Source organism: Arvicola amphibius, chromosome 1 (assembly GCF_903992535.2).
Source record: "Arvicola amphibius chromosome 1, mArvAmp1.2, whole genome shotgun sequence".
NCBI lineage: Eukaryota > Metazoa > Chordata > Mammalia > Rodentia > Cricetidae > Arvicola > Arvicola amphibius.
In genome coordinates this window covers 116450498-116466745 of record NC_052047.1, presented here as the reverse complement: position 1 = coordinate 116466745, position 16248 = coordinate 116450498, and positions in this window count along the sequence as shown.

Sequence of the window (16248 nt, the reverse complement as noted above, 5' to 3'; positions counted from 1 at the left end):
CGGTGGGACAAATCTAACGGGAGACCACCAAGTCCAGTCGGAGTGGGACTGATGGAACAGGAGACCAAACCGGACTCTGAATGTGGCTGACGGTGGAGGAGGACTGAGAAACCAAGGACAATGGCGATGAGCATGAACTCTACAGCATGGACGGGCTCACTGTGAGCCTTGTCAGTTTGGTTGCTCACCTTCCTGGACTTAGGGGGAGCTGGGAGGACCTTGGACTGAACATGGTGAAGGGAACCCTGATGGCTCTTTGTCTTTGGAGAGAGGTGGAGTGGGGGTGTGGGTGGAGGGGAGGGGAGGGAGGGGGGAGGAGAAGGGGAGGAGATGGAAATCTTGAATAAAAAAATGAGAAAAAAAATCAAGTAGGCTTTGTTCTTTCGAGTATGGCTACTGCTGCTTTTAGTATGGACAAGGACTTCATGCACTGGTGCAGGAGAATTGTCTGTATTCTGTCAATCATATTTTGAATAAACACTGATTGGCCAGGCAGGAAGTATGGGGGGGTCAACCAGACAGGAAGTAGAGGAAGGGTGATAAGAACAGGAGAATTCTAGGAAGGAGGAAGCCCATTGCTCCCATTTCTGCCTGCCCAGACTTCAAAGAAGCAACATGTGATCTGCCCCGCTGTGAAAGGTACTGAGCCACATGGCTAACATAGATCAGAATAATGGGTTAATATAAGTGATAAGAGCTAATAAGTAACCTGAACTAATGGGCCATCAGTTTATAATCTTATGGAGATCTCTGTGATTTTCTTTGGGGCTTGGGTGTGGGGTACCAGGCGGGAAAGATACCCCAACAAGCAGGCCCCCTCATGTTACAATGCACCTCTTCAGAATGGTATTTATTTTGTTTACTTACGACTTAGGAAATTGTAATTTTCTTACATTTATATTCATAATTAAAGACAGAAGAGCCTCACTTTCATTGCCCCTAATTCTATAGTCAAGAATAAGGGGGTTCAGACAGGAGAATGAAGTCTTCTGGATCATAACAAAGATATACTTTAACTTACATTATTATTTTTTTTTGAGACAGGGTTTCTCTGTAGTTTTAGAGCCTGTCCTGGAACTAGCTCTTGTAGACCAGGCTGGCCTTGAACTCACAGAGATCCACTTGCCTGTGTCTCCTGAGTGTTGGGATTAAAGGTATGCGCCACCACCACCTGGCTTGCTTACATTATTCTTATACCCAATTATTTGTGCAATTTAGCCTATATAGTCTATATATGAAAATATAAATGAGTGAAAATTACTATGGAATCCATAATAGAAAATATCCATTTGGGCAAATATATACAAACAGATATATTGGGCCTATGCAGTGACTAATGGTTTCTCACTAGTCATAACCTACTACTTAGGATGCTGAGAACCTAACTTTTGATTCAACTTATAGCAACTGAGCATGGTTATTTCTTTTTACATGCTACCAAAGTAATCTTAATTTCAGAAAGTGTAATGACATTGAAAGGACAGAAGGTGAGTGAACAAACTGTGAATAGGGTCATCCATAGACAGCCTAGGTAGATTTGAGAGCATGTGTATGTTCATAGGACAGTCATGGAGAAAATACAGCACATACAAGAAGGCTAGACAAGGAGAGAAAAAGCAAAAAGAAACCAAGCTGTGAAATGCAGAGAGTTCTTGATGGTTAAAAGCACTTGATGTTCTTGCAGAGGACCCAAGTTCAGTTCTCAGCACCCACATGGCAGCTCACAACCCCCTGTAACTCCAGTTCTGATGCCTCCAGCTTCAGGAGGCACCCACTCTTATGTGCATATAACCAACACAGCACATTGGGGGTGGGATTCGAGAATGAATTAAAAGTAAACCCTTTAAAGCAAACCAAGCTGGCAGATTCCTCAGGCAAATAAATGAGGAAAATAAAGTAACAGCCTTACTCTTCTTTCCCTTGCGTTTTGTCCATGTGCAAAATGTGCTCCCAGTGATGAAATATTTGGATGATTGTGTACTATGCTTAGAAGATAGTACTGTTTCCATATGTATATGGTATTGCTGCCCTAGACTAGACATATGTATATATTTGTGGCCATTTAATCTGATCTACAAACTAAAATCCTATTTCACTCACCCTGGAGATCTGTGTATTTCCCTAAAAAATGGTAACTGGGGAAACATCAGCAAAAGAACTTGCATTGAGAGTTTAATAAATTTAACTATAGAATCAAGACAAAGTGAGACAAATGGACCAGAATAGCTATGTGTTTTATATCATTAAGGGGAAAATACAATTTCAAAAACAATGAGTAATGATGTAACATTGCCTCCTATAGATGTGCCTAGATTAACCCAGTGCAAAGTAGTTTGAGAATATTGTGAGTTAAAAGGTAAAAATACATCTCGCCTACTGAGTGTTACTAAGTGTATTTCACACTATCGGTTGTTTCCTCTGCTAATTGTATGATTGACTGGGACCTGCATCTTGCTACTGCTGCCCAGGATCACAAGAATATTGCCATGGAACACCAGCGTGGGCAGGGCAGGAAGGGACCAAAATATAAGGTGTCATAGACACACAGTATATGTCACTCCACAAAATTAAAAAAATTGTAAGTTATGAAACATCTGTACTTTAACAGTGGAGTGTTGCTCAAGTGCAGGCCATGCCGTTCAAAACAGCTAAGAAGCCCACCTGGTCTCAAAAACCTCCGATGTCCTTGTTCAGATCCCAAGGCCCCAAGCTGCTATCACTTCTTCCTGCCCATTGTCCATACCTGCTGCCATTCCTCTGCTCCTACGTGGGTAGAAACCTGCTGCTCAGCTGTAGGCCGGGCCAGTCAGAAAAACACAGAGCCCCCTCCCTCCACTTTCCCGGTGTTGGGTCAAAGGCCAGGAGCAAGGCAGGAGAAATGATAGGTGGTGATAGGTGGGGCTGACAGGCAGAGAGAATAATAGGAGGAGAAATCTGTGGGGGAAAGAGAGATCTAGGATGGAGAAAAAGAGGAGGACATCAGGAGCCAGCCACCAATTTACACAGCAAGACACAGAGTAAGAAGGAAAGAAAGGCCAGAAATCCAATACCCAACTCTGAGGGAGACTCTGCTTGACCAGAGGTCACACCTGGCCACCAGAAATACAGACCACAAGGATCAGAAGACCAAAGAGGAAACAGAAACCAAGGAATAAACCACCCATCCAACAAAAACAAACTCAGAAATTGGTACCTAGACCAATATTCACCCCAAACCCAGACAGATGCCTAGAAACCAGTATAAGAACACAACAGCCAGGGCATTGCGGCACCATCAGAGCCCAGCTATCCTACTACAGCAACCCCTCAATATTCTAACACAGCGGAAACACAAGAAATGACCTTGAAACCACACTTATGCTAGAGGTCCCTAAAGAGAAAATGAATGAATCCCCTACAGAAATAGAGAAAAACACAAACATTTCAACATAAATGCCTTAAAGAAAGCCAAGAAGAAAGCCGGGCGGTGGTGGCACATGCCTTTAATCCCAGCACTCGGGAAGCAGAGACAGGCGGATCTCTGTGAGTTCGGTCAACAAGAGCTAGTTCCAGGGCAGGCTCCAAAGCCACAGAGAAACCCTGTCTCGAAAAACCAAAAAAAGAAAGCCAAGAAGAAAAAACATGTAAAGGAAGTGAAGAAAACTTCTCAAGATCTGAAAATGGAAATAGGAGCAATAAGACACAAACTGAGGGAATCCTGAGATAGAAAATATAGGTGAGCAAACAGGAATTACAGAGTCAAGTATCAACAGAGTACAAGAAATGGAAGAAAGAATATTAGGCATAAAAGATATGATAGAAGAAATTGATTTATTGATTGAACAAAAGTTAAATCTAAAAAATTCCTAATCTAAAACATCCAGGAAATCTGTAACACGGTGTAAAAACCAAGCCTAAGAATAATGGAAATAGAAGTATAAATATCTCAACTTAAAAGCCCAGAAAGTAATTTTAACAAAATCACTGAAGAAAAACATGCTGATCTTAAGAAGGACATGCCTATAAAGGTACAAGAAGTTTGCAGAACACCAAATAGATTGGATCAGAAAAGAAAACCCACCCACCATACCCCCTGCTACCACATAATAATCAAAACACTAAATATACAAAACAAAAAAGAATATTAAAAGCATCAAGGGAAAAATGTCAAGTAACACATAAAGGAAGACCTATTAGAATTACAACCAACTTCTCAATTGAGACTCTAAAAGCCAGAAGGACCTATACAGATGTCTTGTAGAATCTAAGATAGCACAGATACCAGCCCAGACTACTATACCCAGTAAGACTCTCAATCATCATAGATGAAGAAAACAAGATATTCTATGACAAAGTCAAATTTAAACAATATCTATCCACAAATGCAGCCCTACAGAAGATACTAAAAGAAAAACTCCAACCCAAGGAGGTTAACTACACCCATGAGCAAAAGAAATAATCTCACATCAGCAAAACCAAAAGAAGGGAACACATACACCCCCCCAATAACAACAACAAAATAATAAGAATTAACAAGCATTGGCCATTAATATTGCTCAGTATCAATACACTCAATTCCCTAATCAAAAGATACAGGCTATCAGAATGGAAGATAAAACAGAATCCATCCTTCTGCTGCAAAAAAGAAACAGACCTCAACATCAAAGGTCTACATTACCTCAGAGTAAAGAGTTGGAAAAGGATTTTTCCAAATAATGGACCCAAGAAGCAAGCTGGTGTAGCTAACCTAATATCTAACAAAACAGACTTCCAATCAAAATTAACCAAAAGAGATGGGAAGGACATTTCATACTCATCAAAGGAAAAATTCACCAAGATATCTCAATTGTTAACATGTATGCCCCCAAACACAAGTGCACCCACATTTGTAAAAGAAATATTACTAAAGATTAAATCATATATCAAACATCACACATTAGTAATGGGAGACTTTAATATCCCCACTGTTACCAATGGACAACAAGACAAAAACAGAGAAATAATGAAGCTAACAAATATTCTGAACCAAATGGACTTAGCATACATTTAGCATACCTACAGAACATTTCACCCAAACACAAAGGAATGTACTTTCTTCTCAGCACCTCACAGAACAAACTCCAAAATTGACCACATAATCAGTCATAAAGCAAGTCTCAACAGATACAAGAAAATTGAAATATTTCCTATATCCTATCAGACTACCACAGATTTCAACTAGATTTCAACTGGATTTCAACTAGAGACAGTTTACAAACTATGGAAACTGAAAAACTCCCTATTGAACTGGATCAAGGGAGAAATAAATTAAAGACTTCCTAGAATTCAATGAAATTCAATGCACAACATACCCAAATTTATGGGACATATTTTGGTGCTAAGAGGAAAGTTCATAGCACTAAGTGACTTCATAAAAAAATTGGCAAGATCTCATACTAGCAACTTAACAGCACACTTGAAAGCACTAGAACAAAAAGAAGCAAGCACACCCAAGAGAGTAGATGGCAGGAAATGAACTTAGGACTGAAATCAATAAAACAGAAACAACGAGAACAATACAAAGAATCAACAAAGCAAAGAGTTAGTTCTTTGAAAGAATCAACAAGATAGACAAATCCTTATCCAAACTAAGAGACAGAGATAGAATATCCAAAAAGGGGGATATAGCATCAAACAAAGAAGAAATCCAAGGAATCATTAGGTCATACTTCAAAAACCTGTACTCCACAAAATTGGAAAATCTAAAATGAACAATTTTCTTGAGAGATACCACTCATCAAAGTTAAATTAAGATCAGATAAACAATTTTAATAGAACTATAACCCCTAAGAGAATAGAAGCAATCATTAAAGTCTTCCAACCCCCAAGAAAAAAAAGCCCACCGAGCCAGATGGTTTTAGCACAGAATTTAGACCACTGTCAATATTCATCAAATTATTTCACAAAATAGACACAGAAGGAACATTGACAAATTCATTTTATCAGGCCATAATCAGTCACTCTGATACCTAAGCCACACAAAAACTCAACAAAGAGAATTACAGACCAATTTCCCTCATGACTACTGATGTAAAAATAATAAAATAGACACAAAGCAAATCCAAGAACATATCAAAAAGATCATACAACACAATCAAATAGGCTTCAACCCAGAGATACAGGGATGGTTCATTGACAGATGAAAATCTGTCAATGTAATCCACCATATAGACAAATTGAAAGAAAAAAAGCATATGATCATCTCATCAGATATTGAAAAGGTCTTTGAAAAAAATCCAACACCCCTTCATGATAAAACTCTTGGAGAGATCTGGTATATAAGGGACTGTCCAGGCAACAAGAGGCAACAAGATGTCTCTTGTCATTTCTAGAACTTTAGAAGTTGCTTACTATGCACTTCTTGTTCACTTAGGTTATATTATATCCTCCTGGAATCTTTGGTGGAATTAAAGACAGATAGTTATAGTTATACTTTTCCTTAGTTATGATAAAAGATAAATTAGATATAAAACCTTAGACTCACAAAGATAGGCTAGATGACAAAGTATTTTACTTAATTTATCAAATGTAAATGGATTAAATATTGTTAAGTATAATTCTTGCTTGATAACTGTTTTGTATATATAATTTTACTTTGTTAAAGTTGAAACCTTCCTTTTTAATTAGTCAGAAAGGGGGAGATGATGTGTGATGTCCTTCTGTATATGTGTTGCTTTTATTGGTTGATGAATAAAGGTAGGTGGGAAATCCTAACAGAGATAGAGGGAGAGAGTAAGCAGAGTCAGGAAGATGCCATGTAGTCACCTAAGGAGAAAGATGCCAGAACATTACCAATAAGCCACAGCCTGTGGCAATTAATAGATTAATAGAAATGGGTTAATTTAAGGTGTAAAAGCTAAGTAGGAATATGTATGAGCCATTGGCCAAACATTGTTGTAATTAATTAGTTTCTGCGTGAATATTCAGTTCTGGACAGCTGGGAAACAAAAGTGTAGTCTCTGTTTACAACTCCACATGCAAACACATACGCATCAACAGGTGGACACACGGAATACACATGAATGATATTTCATCAGCAGCAAGGTGGATCTAGTGAGTATTTATCAAGTTCCATACAGTCTTTACAAGTGCCTTGTAAAGGTCTTGAAAAGCACATAGTATACCAAAATTAAACCTCACTAAGTTCCAACTATACAAATAGTATGTATACTATTCTCTGAAAGTGATACAATGTAAAGGTGGGTTTTAATAACAAAATAAAACAAGAAAACAAAATTTGTCTTAAATCCTAAATTTTGTTTTAAAATAACCTTTGGTAAAAGGGGAAAAATAAAAATGTGAGTGCTTAAAACAATTTAAACTCTCCATATAAGAATCTATACAATACATTTAAGGCAATATTCAGGGGAAAGAATACCAAAATACCTACTTCAATAAAAACTTAAATGTTGCAAATAAAGCATCCCAATTTTTAAAAGTAGAAAATAAACAAAAACATAGTTGAAGTTAAAAAAAAAACCCTAATAGCCTATAAAGAAATTATCACTTTCAGGCAGGCAGGAATTAATGTTAGGCAAGAGATAAATAAAACTAATAAATATTTTCCACCTTAAAGGCTTAGATCAAGTGTCATCAAATTATTCAGAATCTGGCCTGCCATCTACTTCACATGGTTCATAAGCTAAAAATGGTTCTACACTAAGTGGGTGAGGAGTAAGATTAACATTTTGTGATACATGAGACTTTTATTATTTTCAAATCATGTCCAAACTTCATATTGAAATACAGAAACATTTTTCTTATGTTTACAGTTTTTGTATTTTATTTTATTTATTTTTTTTTACTTTCTAATTCTTTTTTTTTTCATGGTTTTTTTTTATATTTAAAAATTTCCATCTCCTTCCCTCCTCCTCCCCCCTCCCTCCCCTCCTCCTCCCCCTTCCCTCCCCTCCTTCTCCCCCTCCCCTCCCCTCCACCCATACCTCCCCTCCCTCCTTCTCAAGGCCAAGGAGCCATCAGGGTTCCCCACTCTATGCTAAGACCAATGTCCTCCCAACTCCCCCCAGGTCCAGGAAGGTGATGGATCAAGCTGAGAAGGCTCCCACAGAGCCCGTCCATGCAGAAGAATCAGAGCCCAGAGCCATTGTCCTTTGCTTCTCAGTCAGCCCCCCCGCTGTTGGCCACATTCAGAGAGACGGGTTTGGTCGCATGATCCATCAGTCCCATTCCAACTGGAGTGGGTGATCTCCCATTAGTTCTGTCCCACCGTCTCCATGAGTGAACGCACCCCTCTCGTTCCTGACTTTCTCCCTCAAGTTTCTCGGCTCCTTCTGTTCCTCATCAGGACCTTGGGAGCTCAGTCCAGTGCTCCAATGTGGGGCTCAGTCAACCTTCCCCATCTGGTCGCCAGCTGGAGGTTCCCTCACGTCCTGACTTCTTTCTCATGTTCTCTCTCCTTCTGCTTCCTCATCAGGACCTTGGGAGCTCAGTCCGGTGCTCCAATGTGGGGCTCTGTCATTTTCTTCATCTATCGTCAGGTGGAGGTTCTATGGTGATATGCAAGAAATTCATCAGTATGGCTATAGGAACTGGCTTTTCAGGCTCCCTCTCCTCAGCTGCCCAAGGAACTAGCTGGGGCATTTCCCTGGAAACCTGGGAACCCCTCTAGGGTCAAGTCTCTTGACACCCCCTCAGGTAGCTCCTTAAATTAAGATATATGCTTCCTGCTCCCATATCCACCCTTCCTATATCCCAAGCACCCCATTCTCCGAGCTCCCCCGTTCTCCCCTTCACACTTTTCTCTCCCCATCTTCCCTTGGCCCAGTCTTGCCCAACCCCTCAAGTTCCCAATTTTGCCCTGGCGATCGTGTCTACTTCCAATATCCAGGGAGGATTACTATATCTTTTTTTATTTTTTTTATCTTATTATCTTCTCAAGGATCCCAAATTTATAGGCTCGATGTCCTTTAATTATGGCTTAGAAAACCAATATAAGTGAGTACATCCATGTTTCATCTTATGGGTCTGGGTACCTCACTCAGAATAGTGTTTTCTATTTCCATCCATTTGCCTGCAAAATTCAAGATGTCATTGTTTTTTACCGCTGAGTAGTATTCTAGCATGTATATATTCCACAGTTTCTTCATCCATTCTTCCACTGAGGGGCATCTAGGTTGTTTCCAGGATCTGGCTATTACAAATAATGCTGCTATGAACATAGATGAGCATATGCTTTTGTTGTATGATTGGGCATCTCTTGGGTAGATTCCCAATAGTGGAATTGCTGGGTCCTGGGGTAGGTTGATCCCGAATTTCCTGAGAAACCGCCACACTGCTTTCCAAAGTGGTTGCACAAGTGTGCATTCCCACCAGCAATGGATGAGTATACCCCTTACCCCACAACCTCTCCAGCAAAGGTTATTATTGGTGTTTTGGATTTTAGCCAATCTGACAGGTGTAAGATGATATCTCAAAGTTGTTTTGATTTGCATTTCCCTGATAGCTAGGGAGGTTGAGCATGACCTTAAGTGTCTTTTGGCCATTCGAACTTCTTCTGTTGAGAATTCTCTGTTCAGTTCAGCGCCCCATTTTTTAATTGGGTTAATTGGCATTTTACCGTCTAGTCTCTTGAGTTCCTTATATATTTTAGAGATCAGACCTTTGTCAGTTGCAGGGTTGGTGAAGATCTTTTCCAAGTCAGTAGGCTGCCTTTGTGTCTTAGTGACAATGTCCTTTGCTTTACAGAAGCTGCTCAACTTCAGGAGGTCCCATTTATTCAATGTTGCCTTAAAGTCTGTGCAGCTGGGGTTATGCGTAGGAAACGGTTCCCTGTGCCCATTTGTTGTAGAGTACTTCCCACTTTCTCCTCTATCAGCTCAATGTGTTCAAATTAATATTGAGGTCTTTAATCCATTTGGACTTGAGTTTTGTGCATGGTGATAGATATGGATCTACTTTCATTCTTTCTACAGTTGACATCCAGTTATGCCAGCACCATTTGTTGAAGATGCCCTCTTCTTCCATTGTGTACTTTTGGCTCCTTTATCAAAAATCAGGTGTTCATAGGTTTGTGGTTTAAGATCCGGGTCTTCTATACGATTCCATTGGTCAACCTCTCTGTTTTTATGCCAATACCAAGCTGTTTTCAATACTGTAGCTTTGTAATAGAGTTTTGAAGTCAGGGATGGTAATGCCTCCAGAAGAACCTTTATTGTATAAGATTTTTTTGGCTATCCTGGGTTTCTTGTTTTTCCATATAAAGTTGATTATTGTCCTCTCATCTCTGTGAAGAATTTTAATGGGACCTTGATTGGGATTGCATTGAATCTATAGATTGCTTTTGGTAGAATTGCCATTTTTACTATGTTGATCCTCCCAATCCACGAGCAGGGAGATCCTTCCATTTTCTGGTATCCTCTTCAATTTCTTTCTTCAAAGACTTAAAGTTCTTGTCAAATAAATCCTTCACTTCCTTGGTTAGAGATACTCCCAGATATCTTATGCTATTTGTGGCTATTGTGAAAGGTGATACTTCTCTGATTTCCCTCTCTGCTTCCTTATCCTTTGTGTATAGGAGGGGCGACTGATTTTTGGAGTTGATCTTGTAACCTGCCACGTTACTGAAGGAGTTTATCAGCTGTAGGAGTTCTTGGTGGAGTTTTTGGGGGTCGCTTATGTATACTATCATATCATCTGCAAATAATGAAAGTTTTAACTTCTTCCTTTCCAAATTGAATTCCCCTTGATTCCCTTATGTTGTCTTATTGCTATTGCTAGAACTTCAAGCACTATATTGAAGAGATAAGGAGAGAGTGGACAGCCTTGTCGTGTTCCTGAATTTAGTGGGATAGCCTTGAGTTTCTCTCCGTTTAATTTGATGTTAGCTGTCGGCTTGCTGTAAATAGCTTTTATTATATTTAGGAATGACCCTTGTATCCCTAATCTCTCCAAGACCTTTATCATAAAAGGGTGCTGAATTTGTCAAATGCTTTTTCAGCATCTAATGAGATGACCATATGGTTTTTTTCCTTCAGTTTGTTTATATGATGGATTACATTGATAGATTTTCGTATGTTGAACCAGCCCTGCATCTCTGGGATGAAGCCTACTTGATCGTAATGGATAATTTTTCTAATGTGTTCTGGATTCGGTTTTGCCAGTATTTTATTGAGAATTTTGCGTCATGTTCATGAGTGAGATTGGCCTGTAATTCTCTTTCTTGGTTGAGTCTTTGTGTGGTTTAGGTATCAGGGTAACTGTAGCTTCATAGAAGGAATTTGGCAGTGACTCTTGTGTTTCTATATTATGAAATACCTTAAGGAGTATAGGTATTAGGTCTTCTTGGAAGTTCTGGTAGAATTCCGCATTGAAACCATCTGGTCCTGGGCTCTTTTTGGTAGGGAGGTTTCTGATAACAGTTTCTAATTCTTCACGACTAACAGGACGATTTAGAGCATTTACCTGGTCCTGGTTTAACTTTGGTATATGGTATTTATCTAAAAACTGTCCATTTCTTTTACATTTTCCAATTTTGTGGCATACAGGCTTTTGTAGTAAGATCTAATGATTTTCTGAATTTCCTCTGTGTCTGTAGTTATGTCCCCCTTTTCATTTCTGATCTTATTAATTTGCGTGTTCTCCCTCTGCCGTTTGATTAGTTTGGCTAAGGGTTTGTCAATCTTGTTGATTTTTCTCCAAGAACCAGCTTCTCGTTTCATTGATTCTTTGGATTGTTTTCTGTGTTTCTATTTGTTGATTCTCTGCCCCTCAATTTGATTATTTCCAGTCTTCTACTTCTCCTAGGTGAGTCTGCTTCTTTTTTTTCCAGAGCTTTCAGGTGTGCTGTTAAGTCACCAATGAGTGCTTTCTCCCGTTTTCTTTAAGTGGGGCACTTAGTGCTATGAACTTTCCTCTTAGCACTGCTTTTCATTGTGTCCCATAGGTTTGAGTATGTTGTGTCTTGGTTTTCATTAACTTCAAGAAAGACTTTAATTCTTTCTTTATTTCTTCCTTGACCCCAGGTGTGGGTCAGTAGTATGACTGTTCAGTTTCCATGAGTTTGTGGGCTTTCTGGGGGTAGCATTGTTGTTGAATTCTAATTTTAATCCATGGTGATCCGATAAGACACAGGTGGTTTACTAATATTTTTTTGTAACTGTGGAAGTTTGCTTTGTTACCAAGTATATGGTCAATTTTCGAAAAGGTTCCATGAGCCGCAGAGAAGAAGGTATATTCTTTCCTATTTGGGTGGAATGTTCTATAGATGTCCTGTTAAGTCCATTTGGTTCATTACCCTCCATTAAGTCTTTCCAGTCTCTGTTAGGTTTCTGTCTGATTGACCTGTCCATTGGTGAGAGAGGAGTGTTGAAGTCTCCAACTATTAGTGTGTGTGGTTTGATGGCTGCCTTGAGTTCTAGAAGTGTTTCTTTTACATAAGTGGGAGCTTTAATTAGGGGCATAGATATTCAGGATTGAGACTTCATTTCTGATGGATTTTTCCTGTTATGAGTATAAAGTGTCCCTTTCCATCTCTTCTGATTGATTTTAGTTTGAAGTCAACTTTGTTGGAAATTAGAATGGCCACACCTGCTTGTTTCTTAGGGCCATTTGCTTGATAAACCTTTTCCCAACCCTTTACTCTGAGTAAAGTCTTTGTGGTTGAGGTGTGTTTCTTGTAAACAGCAAAATGTTGGATTCTGCTTTCGTATCCAGTCTCTTAGCCTGTGCCTTTTTATAGGTGAATTGAGTCCATTGATATTAAGTGATATTAATGACCAGTGGTTGTTAACTTCAGTCATTTTTAGTAGTAGAGTTTGTGTGTTTCCCTTCTTCTAGTTGTGCTGGTGAAGGGTCGCTAGATGCCTGAGTTATGTGGGCATTGTTGGACTCCTTGGTTTGTGATTTTCCTTCTATTACTTTCTGCAAGGCTGGATTTGTGGCTGCGTATTGTTTAAATCTGTTTTTGTCCTGGAATATCTTGTTTTCTCCATCAATGGTGAATGCAAGCTTTGCTGGGGTATAGTAGTCTAGGCTTGCATCCATGTTCCCTTAGTGTCTGTAGCACATCTATCCAGCTCTTCTGGCTTTCATGGTTTTCCATTGAGAAATCAGGTGTTAATTCTGATAGGTTTCCCTTTATATGTTACTTGACCTTTTTCCTTTGCAGCTCTTAATATCTGTCCTTTATTCTGTATGTTTTGTGTTTTGATTATTATATGGCGTGGGGATGCTTTCTTTTGATCCAGTCTATTTGGTGTTCTGTAGGCTTCTTGTACCTTCATAGGAACATCCTTCTTTAGGTTGGGGAAGTTTTCTTCTATAATTTTGTTGAATATGTTTTCTGGGCCTTTGAGTTGTAATTCTTCTCCTTCTTCTACCCCAATTATTCTTAGGTTTGGTCTTTTCATGGTGTCCCAGATTTCCTGAATGTTTTGTGTTAAGAATTTGTTAGATTTGTTTAGTTCTTTAATCTGTGAGTTTATTTCCTCTATAGTATCTTCAGAGTCCGAGATTCTTTCTTCCATCTCTTGTATTCGGTTGGAAATACTTGTCTCTGAAGTTTCTGTTCGTTTACTCAGAGTTTCCATTTCCAGTCGTCCCTCAGATTGTGTTTTCTTCAATACCTCCATTTCATTTATCAGGTCTTGTACTGTTTCCCTTACCTGTTTGATTGCTTTTTCTTGTTTTTCTTGGGTATCTTTGAGAGATTTATTTATTTCGTCTACCCTTTTGTTTGTCATCTCATTCTTTATGGCAGTTTTTTACCTCCTGTTAAGGTCCTCTATTATTTTCATAAAGTACTGTTAAGGTCGGTTTCTTCTATATCTTCTGGGGTAGGGTGTTCAATTCTTGTTGTTTTGGGATGTCTGGCTTGTGGTGATGTCATGTTGCCTTTCATGTTTGTTGAGGAGCTCCTGCTTTGGCGCCTGCCCATCTCTTCCTTCAAAGGGAGCCCGGAGGCGTTGGTGTCCTAGACCAATCTTTGCTGTGACTGAAACTGGTTGGATCTCCCCAGTGCCAGAGGAGGACCTATTCCTTGCGACACAATCTGAAGAAGCCCGCACTCCCCTTGCAGGAATCCTCAGACCTGCCTGGAGGCCCGAGTCTGACCCCTTTGGGTGGATGGCCTTAGAAAAGGAGCAGGACACCTGAGAACACTAGGGAAAGCTTGGGAGACACAGGGACGGAGAAGAAACAGACACAAGCCTGCAGAGGGAAGTGGGGGTAGGGATTTGTGCTCTCTTCCAGGGCAGGTTGCCCCAGGGTCCGCATTCACTCACCAGTTCAGATGGAATGTCAGTGGCACAGGATCAGGGATTCCAGGCAGCCCAGGGTCGCAGCCCAGACAAAGGGGCCAAGGTGGGGCAGGGCGGGATGGAATACCAAACAGCCGAACCTGGCCAGCACAATCTGAAGGAGCCCGCCCCCTCCGCAGGAATCCTCAGACCTGCCTGTAGGCCAGAGTCGACCCCTTTGGGTGGATGGCCTTAGAGAACTGGAGCAGGGACACCCCCAAAGAATTGATGGATCCTCTGGCCAGACTGTCAGGTCCCCTTGCAGGCCAAGCAGCTCTCAGACAAAGGCCACTACCTTGCCCCGGGCAGTCAAATGAAGGAGGGGACCTCCTACCGGCCTGGGTGCACTCAATTCCAGGTCCCCAGAGCCCAAACAGGCTGAGCTGTGGGATTTGTGGCCCCGAAGACGGGAGGATGAGGCAGGGGGAGGGGGGGAGGATTCTGGGTGCAAGCTGGGAAGGGACAGGGAGAGAGAGGCGGTATCCGGGGAGAATAACCCCCCAAAGAATGATGGATCCTCTGGCAGACTGTCAGGTCCCCTTGCTGGTCAAGCAGCTCTCAGACAAAGGCCTACCTTGCCCCGGGCAGTCAAATGAAGGAGGGGACCTCCCACCGGTCTGGGTGCACTCAATTCCAGGTCCCCAGAGCCCAAACAGGCTGGGCTGTGGGATTTTGTGGCCCCAAAGACGGGAGGATGAGGCAGGGGGAGGGGGGGAGGATTCTGGGTGCAAGCTGGGAAGGGACAGGGAGAGCGAGGCGGTATCCGGGGAGAATAACCCCTGCAGGAAGAGCAGGGAGTGTGCTGGAGGCAGGGGGAGTTGTGGAGTGTAGGTGGTCCCTCTCTGGACAGCTGCCGCGGTTCGGGCACTCACTCCTCACTCACCCCAAAGAATGATGGATCCTCTGGCAGACTGTCAGGTCCCCTTGCAGTTCAAGCAGCTCTCAGACAAAGGCCTACCTTGCCCCGGGCAGTCAAATGAAGGAGGGGACCTCCCACCGGCCTGGGTGCACTCAATTTCCAGGTCCCCAGAGCCCAAGCAGGCTGAGCTGTGGGATTTTGTGGCCCCAAAGACGGGAGGATGAGGCAGGGGATGGGGGGGAGGATTCTCAGTTTTTGTATTTTAAATGTGTAAATGTGAACAAATCCATATGCGATGTGCTCATCCACTGTCACTGAGCACTCCACAAATCATAGTGGCAGTTATGTTGGCAGCGATTCTAGTGCTATGCATATTTATAAACAGCACTTCATTTTACTTTCAGATTTAATTTTATATTACCAATCACACTCAACAAGTCAAACAAAATCACAAATTCTAAATGACAAGCTTTTAAAGCACAGTTTTGTGTAGATTATTTTGTTAACCAAATAAAGTGATAAAGGATGTTTATTAGGTAATAGCATTATATACCTCTACTAACAAAGAGTGTCTTAGTGATCACTAAAGCAATCAATTCTCATAACATTCCCGACATGTGAGCACAATCATACTAGAATTTTCTACATACAAGAAAATTAAGCTGAAACTAAAGTAAATTTGTTTGGCTAAGTCAAAAAGTCCTTCGCAACTGTGAGTTAATTAGAATTACACTGTATTTAATTGTAGCAGTCAATGAATGTGTCCAAAATTAAAAGACTATAACACTTTCAGTGAAAACTATGGCTAGAAATGTTGACACGAGTAGTATCAAGTCACTCCAAACACAAGATATCCCGGTATGAGTCTGGGCAAAGCCTATTGTCAGTAAAATCAAGAATTCTAGCACGAGAATGTTCACTGAAAAAATGACCAACACAGAGACACTTTTTTGTATATATATATATATATATATATATATATATATATATATTTTTTTTTTTTTTTTGCTAAAGATTTGTTTTATGTATACTGTATTCTGCCTGCATGCCAGAAGAGGTCACCAGATCTCATTATAGATGGTTATGAGCTATCACGTGATTGCTGGAATTGAACTT